General features: G+C 38.4%; 1 long non-coding RNA gene across 2 annotated transcripts; it reads right to left on the bottom strand.

Moving 5' to 3' along the window:
* Positions 1-2,684: 2,684 nt before the first annotated feature.
* Positions 2,685-4,825, bottom strand: LOC113276080. 2 transcript variants are annotated; one of them, XR_003323933.1, is made up of 4 exons: positions 4,381-4,825; positions 3,955-4,041; positions 3,459-3,520; positions 2,685-3,067 (listed from the first exon to the last, which is right to left on the bottom strand). It is a non-coding gene; the product is annotated as an uncharacterized LOC113276080 (long non-coding RNA). The 2 variants fall into 2 exon arrangements; XR_003323934.1 differs by having other exon boundaries at positions 4,395-4,825.
* Between the last annotated feature and the right edge of the window lie 9,179 nt (positions 4,826-14,004).

Here is a 14,004-nt window from a genome sequence, read left to right as displayed (position 1 = left end):
TGTCGTATTTCTAATAATTATTTCAAACGGCAAATAATTAGCCGTATAAAGAGGACTTTCGTACACTCACCCGACCAAAAGAGAAGGTGATAGAGTTTAGGATGAAAGAGGGTTCCCCTCTATCCATAGTAAGATGTAATTTTATCAACTCTTTCATTTTGAAAGAGACTATCAAACCCCATAGGCCTTGCTCTTAATAGACATGGTTTTCGTGAAATTTTCATTGAGTTTGCCAAACTCTAGAATTTTCACTTGAAGAGATGTTTCGATCGTTTCCAAATATTTCTTGAGACGAAAATTTTCACAATGAATTTCTTCACTCTCCAAGAACTCAAGAATCTCCTTCTCTGCTTCATCATATGAATCAGGATTAGGAACTACATATATTTCTACGCAGGAAAGCAGAATCCTCTGTTGAAACTTCAGAGAAACTAATCAGACTTATCATCAAGAAAAACTATGAGAGCATTATTTCCTTAATAGTATTCCTTGCTGTCCAAGTTTGATCTAAAACTATGAGAGCGTTATTTCCTTAATAGGTCTTGGCATTCCTTTTGCATATGTTCAAAACCTCGACATTTAAAGCACCGAAGTGAACGTTCATTATGAGAAGAAGATTCATCTTGAAAGTTTGATCTAAAGAGACTTTTTCTAGAACTGAACTTCCATTATGAGAAGAAGATTCATCTTAAAAGTTTGATCTAAGGAGATTTTTTCTAGAACATCTTTCTCTTCTTCTCTTGAGAAGATTTCTGACATGTTGTGTAATAGACACATGGTAATGTGTACCTCATCATGATCATTACAACATTCATCGGACCGGGACAAATTACCCTTTGGAGGAGGAAAGCTTGTTTTAATCACATCTTTATGAATACCATATAGAGTTGTGTTATCGGGAGTTTTCTCCCCGATATATCCAAAATTATGGATCCTCCCCCTATATTAAATTAAATCCCGTGTATATCTGGTTGTCTTACGTCTTAAGGTCGGTTCCTATGAGCATGGAGTTTGTCATTTTTGCACCCACTATAGAGCTGGCTAACTGGAAAACTTGCCACTTAGCCAGCCCAGGTCGAATATCTACCGAGCAGTCTAGTAAGCACCGCTAGCGATTTAGTGTTGATCGCTAAGTAATATTTACTGTTTTACTTTTTTCTTCTCTCATACTTTTTAATTATTATAACAGATTTTATTATAAAAGGGACCCACAAAATATTATATAAATCCTAAAATTTAATAAAGACCTCACCAAACCTAAACAAACAGATTTTTTTTTATTGATAAGGATCCCACAAAACATAATAAAATATACCAATTTATTAAAATTTGCCAGTTTTATCCTAGTGGGGAAACTAGTTTGCCGTGCCATGTGGCATGAAAAACAACTTTTATACCACCCTCCATAGGAACCGGTCTAAATAGAGTCATGTTAATAGGAGGGAAAGAACGGATTTGAGGAGGGGAAAATCTAGGGTAAATTTATTAAATACCCTTAGTTTTGACACCCAACAACTATACCCTTATACAACAATAAATAAATATACCCCTATCATTTTAAAACCTTATCCATTAAAAATTAGATTACCTTAATACCCTCACTCATACAATATATTTCTTTATTTCAAAATACAATAAAAATTTGTATCTACCATTTCACCGCTACTACCAACATTCAACTATCATTCCACCACCACTTACCAATCGCCCGACCACCGCCACCGCCGCCATCCCACCACCGCCCGCCACCGCCACCAGTCCACCACCGCCCGCCACCACCACCAGTCCACCACCGCCCGCTACCACCACCAGTCCACCACCGCCGCCACCACGCCCGCTACCACCACCAGTCCGCCACCACCGCCCGCCACCACCAGTCCACCATCGCCCGCCACCACCACCAGTCCACCACCGCCCGCCACCACCACCGCCGCCGCCAGTGGCGTCAACAATCTAAGTTGATCCCCAAAAACAAAATAAGAAAATAAGAAAGAAAAAAATTTATATAATGTCAACAACCAAAGTTGATCCCAGAAAATGGTGTCAACACCTGAAGTTGATCCATAAAACAAAAACAAAAAAAAAATCATGAAAAGATAATATGGCGTCAACAACCGAAGTTGATCCCAAAATCCGGTGTCAACAACAGTAGTTGATCTCCAAAACAAAAACCAAAAAAATCATAAAAAGGTAAAAAATAACATGACGTCAACAACCGAAGTTGATCCCCAAAAACAAAAATCAAAAGCTCATAACAAAACAATATGGCATCAACAACCTAAGTTGATCCAAAATCTGGTGTCAACAACCAAAGTTGATCCCAAAGATGGTGACAACAACCAAAGTTGATCCATTTTCTTTGTTGACACAATAAGTGAAAAAATACTCCAACTTGTTTGGGTCAACAATGGATGTTGATCCCATTCACTGGGATCAACAATGGAAGTTGATCTCAGTGAACGGGTCAACAACCAAAGTTGATCCCAAAATCTGGCGTCAACAACCAAATTTGATCCGTAAAATTGATGTACTAAAATTAGTGAACCTGACGTGATTCGAACACGCATCTTCTGACGTGGATCCAGGTGTGTTACCATTACACCACAAGTTCTTCTAATACACCTCAACCCTGCCAAAAAACACTTTACATAAATCACACAAAGAAATTTGAAATATAACAATACTGAAATCAGAAAGCAACTAGATAATATAGCACACCAGATGAACAAACATTTCTTGTCCTGGAAGGAAACTTCATCTTATTAAAAAAATCTAAACCTAATAGCACATTACATAATCCAGAGAAGAAAAAAAGGAACAAAATAAAATGCTGAAAAACAATTAAGATACAATAAAAGTGGTCGCAATCAATAGAGAAAAAAAAGTGGTCCCAATGAACGGGTCAACAACCAAAGTTGATCCCAAAATCTGGCGTCAACAACCAAATTTGATCCGTAAAATTGATGTACTAAAATTAGTGAACCTGACGTGATTCGAACACGCATCTTCTGACGTGGATCCAGGTGTGTTACCATTACACCACAAGTTCGTCTAATACACCTCAACCCTGCCAAAAAACACTTTACATAAATCACACAAAGAAATTTGAAATATAACAATACTGAAATCAGAAAGCAACTAGATAATATAGCACATCAGATGAACAAACATTTCTTGTCCTGGAAGGAAACTTCATCTTATTAAAAAAATCTAAACCTAATAGCACATTACATAATCCAGAGAAGAAAAAAAGGAATAAAATAAAATGCTGAAAAACAATTAAGATACAATAAAAGTGGTCGCAATCAATAGAGAAAAAAAAACTGTCAAGTTCAAATGTCCACCCTTTGAATGTAACCTTAATAGTGCTGCTCCCTAGTATTTGTACGCCCATTTACTATCTTTCAAGGTGGAAAATTATTAGTGCTACCCACTAAAAAGAACGATAAGAACTATACCTTGCTAGTTTGTCCTGAGGACTGGAACACATATATTGCAAGGATAAATGACATCCCATCCCCTGTTTCATATACAAAGAAGAAAAATTAGCATCTGTGTTTAGGAAAGAAAAAAATATATTCTCTAGAGTTAACAGTAAATGTGTTAATCATGCCATACACCATGAGATCTTGGCTAATGTACAAGATTCTGAACTTGACCATGCTGGATTATGTTGAACTAAGGAACCATAGTAACCTATTTCAAATGGTATTTCCAGAATTATCATTTGAAATCAAGAGATACTCTGTGAGATTACCGAGTTGACAGCATCCTGAGGAGCACTGATAGATCTAAAGCTTGAAGAATACTACAAGTATCTAATAGTGCCAAGCCGGCAGTGCAATAAATTAACAGCATTCAATAGGAAACATCAAATGCACCACAGATGCATCTCTGATTCAAGTACATATGTAATGATTATGACTAAACAAGATTGAACCAGGCAAGACCTACAATTAGAAACACAGTATTTTGCATTCACAAATCAGGCCAGCAAGGTTGATCATCTCTGCCTCCTCCCTGTTCACATGCCTTTCCAACCTGAAACAAATATAAATTGACAAATTATAGCTCCAATTACTTTCATCTACAGTTCTTTCTAAATGGTGGTGATGCAGTTTGTTTTGGATGTGGTGCAGGTGTTATAAAACACTAACGTCTTACACTAATCTCATCACCTGCAACACCACGGCTCCAACACCGACATACAACTACTAAATCCAACATACAGGTAGAGACCCAATTTAAAAAAAAAAATGGTTTTATTCAAACAAAAAAAAATCCAAATTGATTTATAACTATAAAACCAAATCCCATATTGATCATATTTAAACAAAATCGAATCTTCAAACTCAAAATGAGAAGTAAAGAAATTAATACATGTACAGTTGTACCACTAAGTTTCTCGAGTCTACTGTTGATGGTGACTATTGTTTGAGATTATCTGATGGTGATTAACTTCTATTGGTTTGGGAAAATTAAATTTTCAGATCCAATAAAAGATAACGATTTTCATCTTCTCTTCTTAAATAGATGCGGGCAAATCTTGAATAACTAACTGTTGTCATCGATTTTGCGTTCTTAAAGACAAATCCAATTGAAAAGGAAATGGATCTGAGCTTTAGATTTGGTTGGAGAATTTAGTTTCTCGTAGATTCGTTAATCAAAATTGATTGTCCAGGACGTGGTGGTGGTGGACTTGGTGGAAATTTAGGAGATTGTGCTAGAACTGGTGGTGAGATTAGTGGAGGTGTTTCTGAGTCTATTTGCAGCGGCGGAGGTGGTAATGGTGGTGGCTGTCGTTGGATTGGAAGAAGGAGAAAATTTAAATCTCAAAATAAAAGAATAAGAACAACAAAACTAGTGACAAAACCCCTAGGTGAATAAATTAGTGATAAGAAAAAACCGGTCATATTATTTTTAATAAATAAAAATCGTTTCAAATAAAAGCGGAACAAAAACCTCAAGCCAAATAATAATGTGTAAATTTAGTTTTTGTTAATTTTAAAAAAGCCAAACATACCCTTCGACCTTTTCTTCTTCTTCTTCTCTGATTTCTTCTTTCTTCTGTCTCCTTCTCCCACCACCATCATCACCATCAGCAACAATGGAACTGCACCAGAAGAACGGCGCTGACTCGAGAGATGAAGAATTCGAGAGACGTTTTCTCTTATTCATTTCCCTAAAACTGAGAAAAGAAGAAGCAGCAGTTGCCGCTGTTTTATCACCTGAAATTGAGAGTAAATATCGTTGTTGTTGATCGAGAAATAGATCGAGAATTGGGAGATGAGAAAAGGGTAAGATAGAGATGATGGACTTTGGTAAGATTCAAGATGGGTTGAATCTGAGATTGCAAGAAATTGGATCTGCATCTCGCCTGGGGTTGATTCAGAAATTGAAACTCAGAGTTGAGTTAGATTGAGAAGATGTGAAGATGGGTTCTGCTAGCTTCTGTTGAATTCAGTTGTGGAGTTTTGGATGAACTGAAATGGGGATCTGGAGAAATTGAGGGTTTGTGTTGGTGCTCTTGAAGAAAAAATTAGGGATTTTCTGTCAATTCGAGAAATGAATGAGGCCGCTGGTGTTGAGGATGGATCTGAAGAATGATGGTGGTGGAATTATGAAACAGAGATGAGAAGAAATCGAAGATGAGCTGCTGTGGCTGCTGGTGATAATGAAATCAGTTAAGCGGAAATGGAACTGTAGATGATCGAAATGATGCATTAATGAACTTGGCAAACTACGATTCGATTTGAGATGGGTTCTGGAGCCGCAAGATGTTGTTGCTGAGCATATTCAAATGAGAAAAGAATGAGAAGAAGATGAATGGAGTTTTTGGTGTTGTGTGTTGACTGAATTGATGCCTCGGCTGCTATTGAAATTGCAGGTGACGATGGATTGGTGGTACTACAGTTCAGTGAGGTGGTCATGGAAGTGAAGAGAAGGAATTGAATAAGAAGTGCAAGTTGTGTTGAGAACTGGTGTTTAAGAAGATGTAATGTTGATGCTGTTGTTGTTACTGTGGTCTGATGGCAGAGATGTAGGTGCAGTTGTCTGGTGGTGTTAGCTCTAGCGCAAGGACTGGAATTGCAGGTTAAGCCATGGATTGCTGGTAGGATTTAAACCAGTTGAAGCCTTGTGTTGGTTGGTATGCAGGATAAAGAAGATAATGGCATTGGCTTGTGAACTGAAATGATGCAGGTGGAGGTTATGGAGTTGTGAATGGGTTAAGAAGCTATGTGTCGCAGTGTGGAATGTGGAGCTGTAGATGACAAGGAAATGGTGGTTGCTGCCATGGTTCAGCTGGAGAAGTGGAAATCTAAACTTCAAGCACATTATAAACTTCAAGCACATTATAAACTTCAACTGGAGCAGTGGAAATCTAATAAGAAGAGGATGACAGACAATGCTGAAGATGTAGATATGGCCGTCGCTAGTATGGCAGAGGGGATGGTAGGAGCTTAGCTAGCAAATATTATTGAGGTTGTTTCCATTAATATGATGCGTGACGAAAGAACTGAGGTATATATAACCTGCTTTTTTATTTTAATCCATCTGTTTGAGTATATAGAATTGGTGATCTCGTAATTGTCTTAGTTATGAGGAAACTGTAGGATTCTTATTTTGTCTAGGTCACGCAAGTTAATGAATGGTAGATGTTTTAGCATTCTCAGTGTACGTTGGCATAGGTTTCAAGTATCTGAGGTGCACATCAATGGAACCCGCAGTATGTTACGAATATTGATACTCTAGAATAGAGCCAGTTACTTGCATATCCTTAAAACACAAACAAAGTTATCTTGTATCTGCTTATCTCTTTTTATTCTTATCTGACTGAAAAATAGCTGTAGGTCTATATTTTTCAAGCACGAGTTTCAGAAGTTTCTTAAGTTTGATTAACTAATGAAGCTATCGTTTAATGTACCTTAACCAACAGACGATTTAGTCAAATTAGAAGGATCTCTGATGAGTTAAAAAGAGGGATCTGATTTTAAGTTGAAATGGTCAATGAAGCAGATGGTGCTGTTGTGGATAGACGGAGGATGAAAGTAGAGCCGAGTTACAGCAGATGATGATGTAAACTAGAGAAGAAATGAAGCTTAAATGAAGTGCAGCTACTGATGAATTCTGATGAAACCAATTATGGTTTCATCTTATTTATGATGAAACCATAATCGGTTTCATCGTATTTATGATGAAACCAAAATTGGTTTCATCTAATTTTTGGTCAGTGGTGGTGGTCGTCGGCGGGTGTTGGCGATGTTGCTGGTTTTAGTCGGTGGTGGTTGGCGGTGGTCGACAATGGTGGTCCTGGAAGTTGATAATATGTGTTGTAGCATAGAGCATGGATCTGTGTTGCTGTAATGTTGCTGTATAGAGCATGGATCTGTGTTGTTGTGATGTTGAGAGAAAGATGGAGACATTAAGGACTGCTCTTGGGATGAATAAAGTTGATGAAACTTCTTTACTACAGGAAGAAGGGAAACATGAAACTGTTCTGGAAACAGTGGAATCTGATTCTGAAATTAGGTGAAGGAGAGGGTCCAAAAGAAGGTTTAATAGAGAAAAATGATGGCTAGAATTGAAATGGGAAGCAATTGCAGGTGGTGAATTGGATTGTGGAGCTGAGTAGAGTCAGCTAGGAGATGTTGTTGCCGCTGCTTTCAGATTGACAGTGTGCAAGTGTAGCTGCTGGTATTGTTGATATGGTTATTGCAGTGATGGGTTTGATATGGTTATTGCAGTGACAGGGTCTTGTGACGAGTTTCATTTGATGCTGCTAGTAAGCTCCGGTTGCAGTAGAAGTTAATATTATAGAGAAGGTGGTACTGGTGTTGGCTTTGAGTTGGTTCTCTATGAAGAATGGTTTGAGCTGATGCTTGAAAATGGTTTTTAAGTACAGTTGCAGGTTGAGAGTGTAGAGAAGAACTGAGATGCCTATGTTGGTGGTGATTATGAACTGCAGCTGGTGATAATCAGAAACCATGGAGGAACTAGTGTTGCTCTGGTTGAATTAATATGGATATTGCAGGTCCAGTTGAAGATCAAACTGATCCTGAGATGGAGCATTTGTGGTGTTCAGGTATGAGCTTGAACTGAAATGGAAGGCAGTAATGCAGTGGGTATGGGATTTGAAGTGAATTTGTAGTTGCAGGTGCAATGAAGTGCTGCAATACAATGAGGAATTGTTGTAAACCTAGATGGAAGATATACCAGGTGAAGCTGAGTAATGGGTCTTGAGACATAACTGGTGGTATTGCTGTTGAAGCGCACAAACCAATTATGGTTTCATCTTATTTATGATGAAACCAAAATCGGTTTCATCGTATTTCAACAATGTATTTTTATCCATGAAGATGTATAATACCTCTTAAAAAATTTCTTGCAGGTGATTTCTCACGAAACCAAGATGAAACCAAAATTGGTTTCATCGTATTTTTGGGTGGTGGTGGTGGTGGGCGGTCGTGCTGCTGGTTTTGGTCGGCGGTGGTCGACAGTGGTGGTGCTGGATGGTAGGGTGGCTGGTATTGGTGGTGCAATTACGTAGTATCGGTGGTGGTGGTGGTGGTGGTGGTCGACAATGGTGGTGCTGGATGGTAGGGTGGCTGGCAGTGGTGGATGCAATTGCGCAGTATCGGTGGCGGCGGCGCGGCGGCGGCGGGTCGGTGGTGGTCGGTGGTGGTGGTCGGTGGTGGCGGCGGGTGGCGGTGGTGGTCGGCGGGCGGCGTGGTGGTGGTGATCGGTGGCGGCGACGGCGGTAGTGGTCAGTGGCCGCGGCGGAGGTTGTGGTCGGAGGTGGCGGCGGTGGTCAGTGGCGGTGGTCGGTGGCGGCGGTGGCGGAAGGTGGCGTTGGTGGTGGTCGGAGGTGGTGGAGGTGGTTATCGGTGGCGGCGGTGATTATTGGTGGTTGTTTATTTCTTGTTGGGGGTGACAATATAATAAGAATTAAAGTGTGGTTGATTTTTGTTTTTGTTGGGGTGATTTAAATTAGAGGAGTAATATAGACAATTTATATTAAATGGGATTTTTGTGAACAATTTGTTTTGTTGGAGTTTTTGTATATGGATAGTGACACCTTTGGGGTTATAACTCGCGGACCGTAAGAACAATTCATTTAATCTGCTGGGAGGGTAAATATAGAAAGCGGAAAAAACAATAACACACCTGAGAGCGCTTGTAGATGGAGAGGAGTATATTTATCGGATGCTAAGGGTATTTTTGATGCCCATAAAAACAAGGGGCATTTATATAATTCCCACAAAAATCTAGTTAAACTCTCGTCCATAGCCTGTCCAAGTCAAACAAAATGACAACCTAAAAATTATTTTTAAATACCAATCATATCCTTAATAACCTAGCCTCAGTTACATATCAAAATAATAGAAGAACGATTCCATGGTCTCCAGTGTTAATTTCTTATTCCAATGGAAGCCTCTAAATTAATTGATGCACCTGTAGTTGCATATATGATTGATTTCGTTACCAAAATCATTCATAATAGTTACTGCATAGTGCATGTCGACAGTAACCGTAATTGCTCGAGCGGTTTGAACTTTGATATTCAAACTATAAACCCTAAAATCATTAATCAAACAAATTTGCCATCGATCTAATAAGAAACCCAAAAATTTATCTCGTGAAGATACATATTCCAGGTTAGCAGAGAGTGTATCACCAGAATTGCTAAATTTATAAGTTAAGATGACGACGAATTTTAATGTAAATGTTGGTGCAAAATTAATTACCCCAACAATCTTCGAGATGTGTGTATGATGATCTAATCGTCGCCGTTGATTATTTTCTCCAATGAATTGATGATAAAAATTAGGGGGTACCTGCAAAGATACTCCGATGCTAAAATCAACAAGAGTTCTAAGCAAGTAGTTGTGGAGAAAAAAAATAGAAAATGTGTCCCTTTTGAATTGGATTTTAGCCTCTATATATAAGCCTAAAAACCTAATATGGTTCCATAATAACCCTAGATTTGTAGTTATCCGAATAACCACCAAGATTTGTACTTATCCTTGAAGATTCTTGTCTATCTTTAAAGATCCTTATATATCTTGTGAAGATTTGAGTTTATCTTGGAAGATCCTTGTCTATCTTCATAGGATTTAAGTACATCTTGGAAGATCCTTATTATATTCTCAAGATCTATGTATATCCCCACAACATTTGAATCCATCTTGAAAGATCCATATTTATCTCTTCAAGATTTGTAACTATCTTGGAAGATCCTTGTCTATCTTCCAAGATTTGTGTCTATCTCAAAATGACTTCTAAAATAAGTCATTTGGGCTTCTATAATAAGCTAGACTGGGCTTCTATATTAAACCCTTGGTGTTTACAATAAATCGAACCGGGATTCTATAATAAGCCATGTGGGTTTCCTCAATAAACCCACGAGTTTCCATAATAAACCAACCGGGCTTCTATAATAAGCCATGTGGGTTTCATCAATAAATTCACGGGTTTCCACAATAAACCGAACCGACTTCTATAATAAGCCATGTGGGTTTCTTCAGTAAATCCACGGGTTTCCATAATAAACCAATCGGGCTTCTATAATAGGCCATGTGGGTTTCCTCAACATACCCACGGGTTTCCAAAATAAACCGAACCGGGCTTCTATAATAAGCCATGTGGGTTTGCTGAATAAACCCACGGGTTTCCATAATAAACCAACTAGGCTTCTATAATAGGCCATGTGGGTTTACCCAATAAATCGAACATGGCATCTATAATAATCCATATGAGTTTCCTCAATAAACCCACGGGTTTCTTTAACAAACCGATGGGTTTCCATAATAAACCTAATGGGTTTCTTTGACAAACCGTATTTTACTGATATCAAATATCTTGTGCGGTACGCATGTACACTATTTTAATAGGGTACAAACATCGCCCCCTCTTAATTCTCAACTTGTTGATGGATTAAGAAAATCAAAATAACTAACCTTCGCGGCTCGTTAAAATTCGCCCTATGCCGTTTATCGGATAACCTTTCATTTCCTTGGTCAGCTTGTTGGGTCAATTTTCCCCATGGTCGACTTACTAATTCAAAGCACCAAAAATGTACTTAACCATCTCACAAGCTATTGTTCTTCAATCACCAAACACGTTCAAAGTACAAATAATGTACTTAAAACTCCATATGATGATTACCCAAACGCCAAACTGATCGGCATGTTATGTCCTTTTGCTCTTCCTTTAGCTAATAAATAACCTACGTGTTGGTGTGACATCGACGATATGCTTCGCACCCTGTCAAATAGTCACTACCGCCATGAGCGATAAGAATTTGACTCTCACTCGAATGCAGGCTACTCCCGTATCTTACTAGGCACATTGATTGCCCATATGCTCCCGTAACGGCCATGAATTTGCCCACTCAATGCTCTTGTGTCTGCGAATAATGAATGTACGACAATCTCTAGTGTACAGGTTGACTGTCATTAGCTTTTTGTCATACATTTTCTTTCTTGATAAGCAAAACTCTTCGTTTTTGTCTTTCTCTATATTAGAAAAACATTCTAAGTATTTCCTCCATATGTGTTCTTTAATATTTTTTTCTTCGCTCCTTTCGCTCCATTTTAGTGATGGGGTGTTAACTCGCAAATAATATTTTCTACTTCTCTTTACACTAGCAAGTAGTATAATGAAAGCAGGATCGTCCCAAGGGTGGTGTATTAAGCAAAAGTTGTTACGGAATTACTCTTAGCAAAGATGATTTTGTTGTAGAAATTCCGAAAATTGTAAATTGTATTCAAATATGAGATGAGATTGATTAAGGATTCATTCTCGACCACGGAATATAAACCTAACTGATATATAACCACATTCTTCGCGTTATCTTGTTACTAACAACCCTAAGATAATTAGTACGCTCAACTATCCCCTTATTATCTCCTAAGTTCACCGGATACGGAAGCGCTCGACTACCGGTTTCTACGTATCCAAGTTATTTAGAGGTACGCTTACTAGGTATGATTCAAACAAGTGCTCTAAGTTTTGTGAGAAAAGATTGTTCCTAGTGATAAACTCAAAGGCATGAATTACCTACTAGTGTCAATTTCTACATATGGGTACTTAACAAAGTCCCATCATCAATACCCATATATTGCTACTTGTGTTTAATTCTCTAGACAATTACGGGTCGAAGACAATCAAAACTAGCAATAGAATTGTGACTCAATGATTTAATTTCGAACCTAAAACAATTAAGAAACAATCCATAAGCATTATTAGCACGGTAGAAATCAAACAATAACGAAAACAAATGCAAGAGAACAAGTTATTTCATATCAATTGTAGTTCATATTCCGGGTTTTGAAATCGCCCCTAATCAAAAATGGGTTTAGCTATTCATAATCAAACTGTCTTCAACAAAAGCTAAAAAGTCGTTTAAAGGAAAAGAGAGTTGAGAATAAACCCAGGCAGCAAACCAGAGTTGTTGCTGTTGAGAATGAGATTCAGCTTGTCATCTATACTCATGCCTTGAGCTTCTTTTTGCGGCATTTGCAAGAATTGGTACCCACCTTGTTGATTGAAAGGCGGATTGGAAACTGCATCTTGCTTGTTGGCGTAGCTGAAATTAGGATGATCACGCCAACCCGGATTATATGTGTTGGAATATGGGTCATATCTTGGCCTTTGCCGATTTTGGTACATAACACTTGCTTGCTCAACTTCTTCGGCGTATGATGGTATTACAGCCGCTGCTATTTGTTGCATCATCCTCTCCATGTTACCCATCCTATATTCCAAATGTGAAGAATCACCAACTTCATTCACTTTCCTTAGCATTGGTTCATCTCGAGTGTAGAATTGTTGAGTGTTTGCAGCCATGTTCTCTAACAAGCTTGTAGCTTTTAGCAATGTTCTTGTTGGTGAGTGCACCACAACTTGCGGCATCAATCAAATTTCTCTCATTAGAAAGCAACCCCTCGTAGAAGTATTGAATAACGAGTTGATCGCTAATTTGATGGTGTGGACAGCTAGCTAGAAGTTTCTTGTACCGCTCCCAATACCCATAGAGAGTCTTTCCGGATACTTGCCTAATACCACAAATCTCCTTACGAATCACAGCTGCTTTTGATGTCAGAAAATACTTCTCAAGGAATAACTTCTTCATACCATTCCATGTGGTTATACTCCCAGGAGGTAAGCAAAATAACCATTCTCCTGCAGCATCTATAAGGGAGAACGGAAACGCTGTCATCATAGCCATATTGGCGTCTGCAGTTGCTTGCTTCAAACTAGTCACAACATGATGGAATTATTGCAAGTGTCGATTAGGATCTTCTCCCGCTAAACCTTTGTATTTGGTCAGCAAGTGAATCAATTGCGGCTTCGACTCAATGGTTCCATTTAGCTGAATACATAAAGGCTGCTGGTCAAGCTTTGGAGAAGTGAGCTCCTTGAGTGTCCTTGGAACAGGTGGTCGACCATCCATTGTGTTGTCTTCCTCTTTGTCCGAGTCCGAGAATTCACTTGGTGAAGAACTAGGAGGAAGTGGAGTATTCACTGCTCGAATCAAGTCTTTTAGTAGAGTGCCATGTCGAAGACGTATACCAATAGGACTTGGTTTGCCTTCTCTAAGCATTCACCAGAGAAATGGTATCTGAAATAAGATTTCTAAAAGAGTGATTTAGTAAACTAAAATTATAACCAAAAGCAAAAATATAAACTAAGAATAAAAATAACAACCAAACTGGTCACTACCTCCCCGGCAGCGGCGCCAATTTTGACGAGGTGTCAACTCGCAAATAATATTTTTTACTTCTCTTTAAACTAGCAAGTAGAATAATAAAAGCAAGATCGTCCCAAGGGAAGTGTATTAAGCAAAAATTGTTACGGAATTACTCTTAGCAAAGATGATTTTGTTGTAGAAATTCCGAAAATTGTATTCAAATATGAGATGAGATTGATTAAGGATTCATTCTCGACCACGGAATGTAAACCTAACTGATATATAACCACGTTCTTCGCGTTATCTTGTTA

The sequence above is a fragment of the Papaver somniferum genome, chromosome 4 (assembly GCF_003573695.1).
Source record: "Papaver somniferum cultivar HN1 chromosome 4, ASM357369v1, whole genome shotgun sequence".
NCBI lineage: Eukaryota > Viridiplantae > Streptophyta > Magnoliopsida > Ranunculales > Papaveraceae > Papaver > Papaver somniferum.
This window is presented reverse-complemented; position numbering and strand designations above follow the sequence as displayed.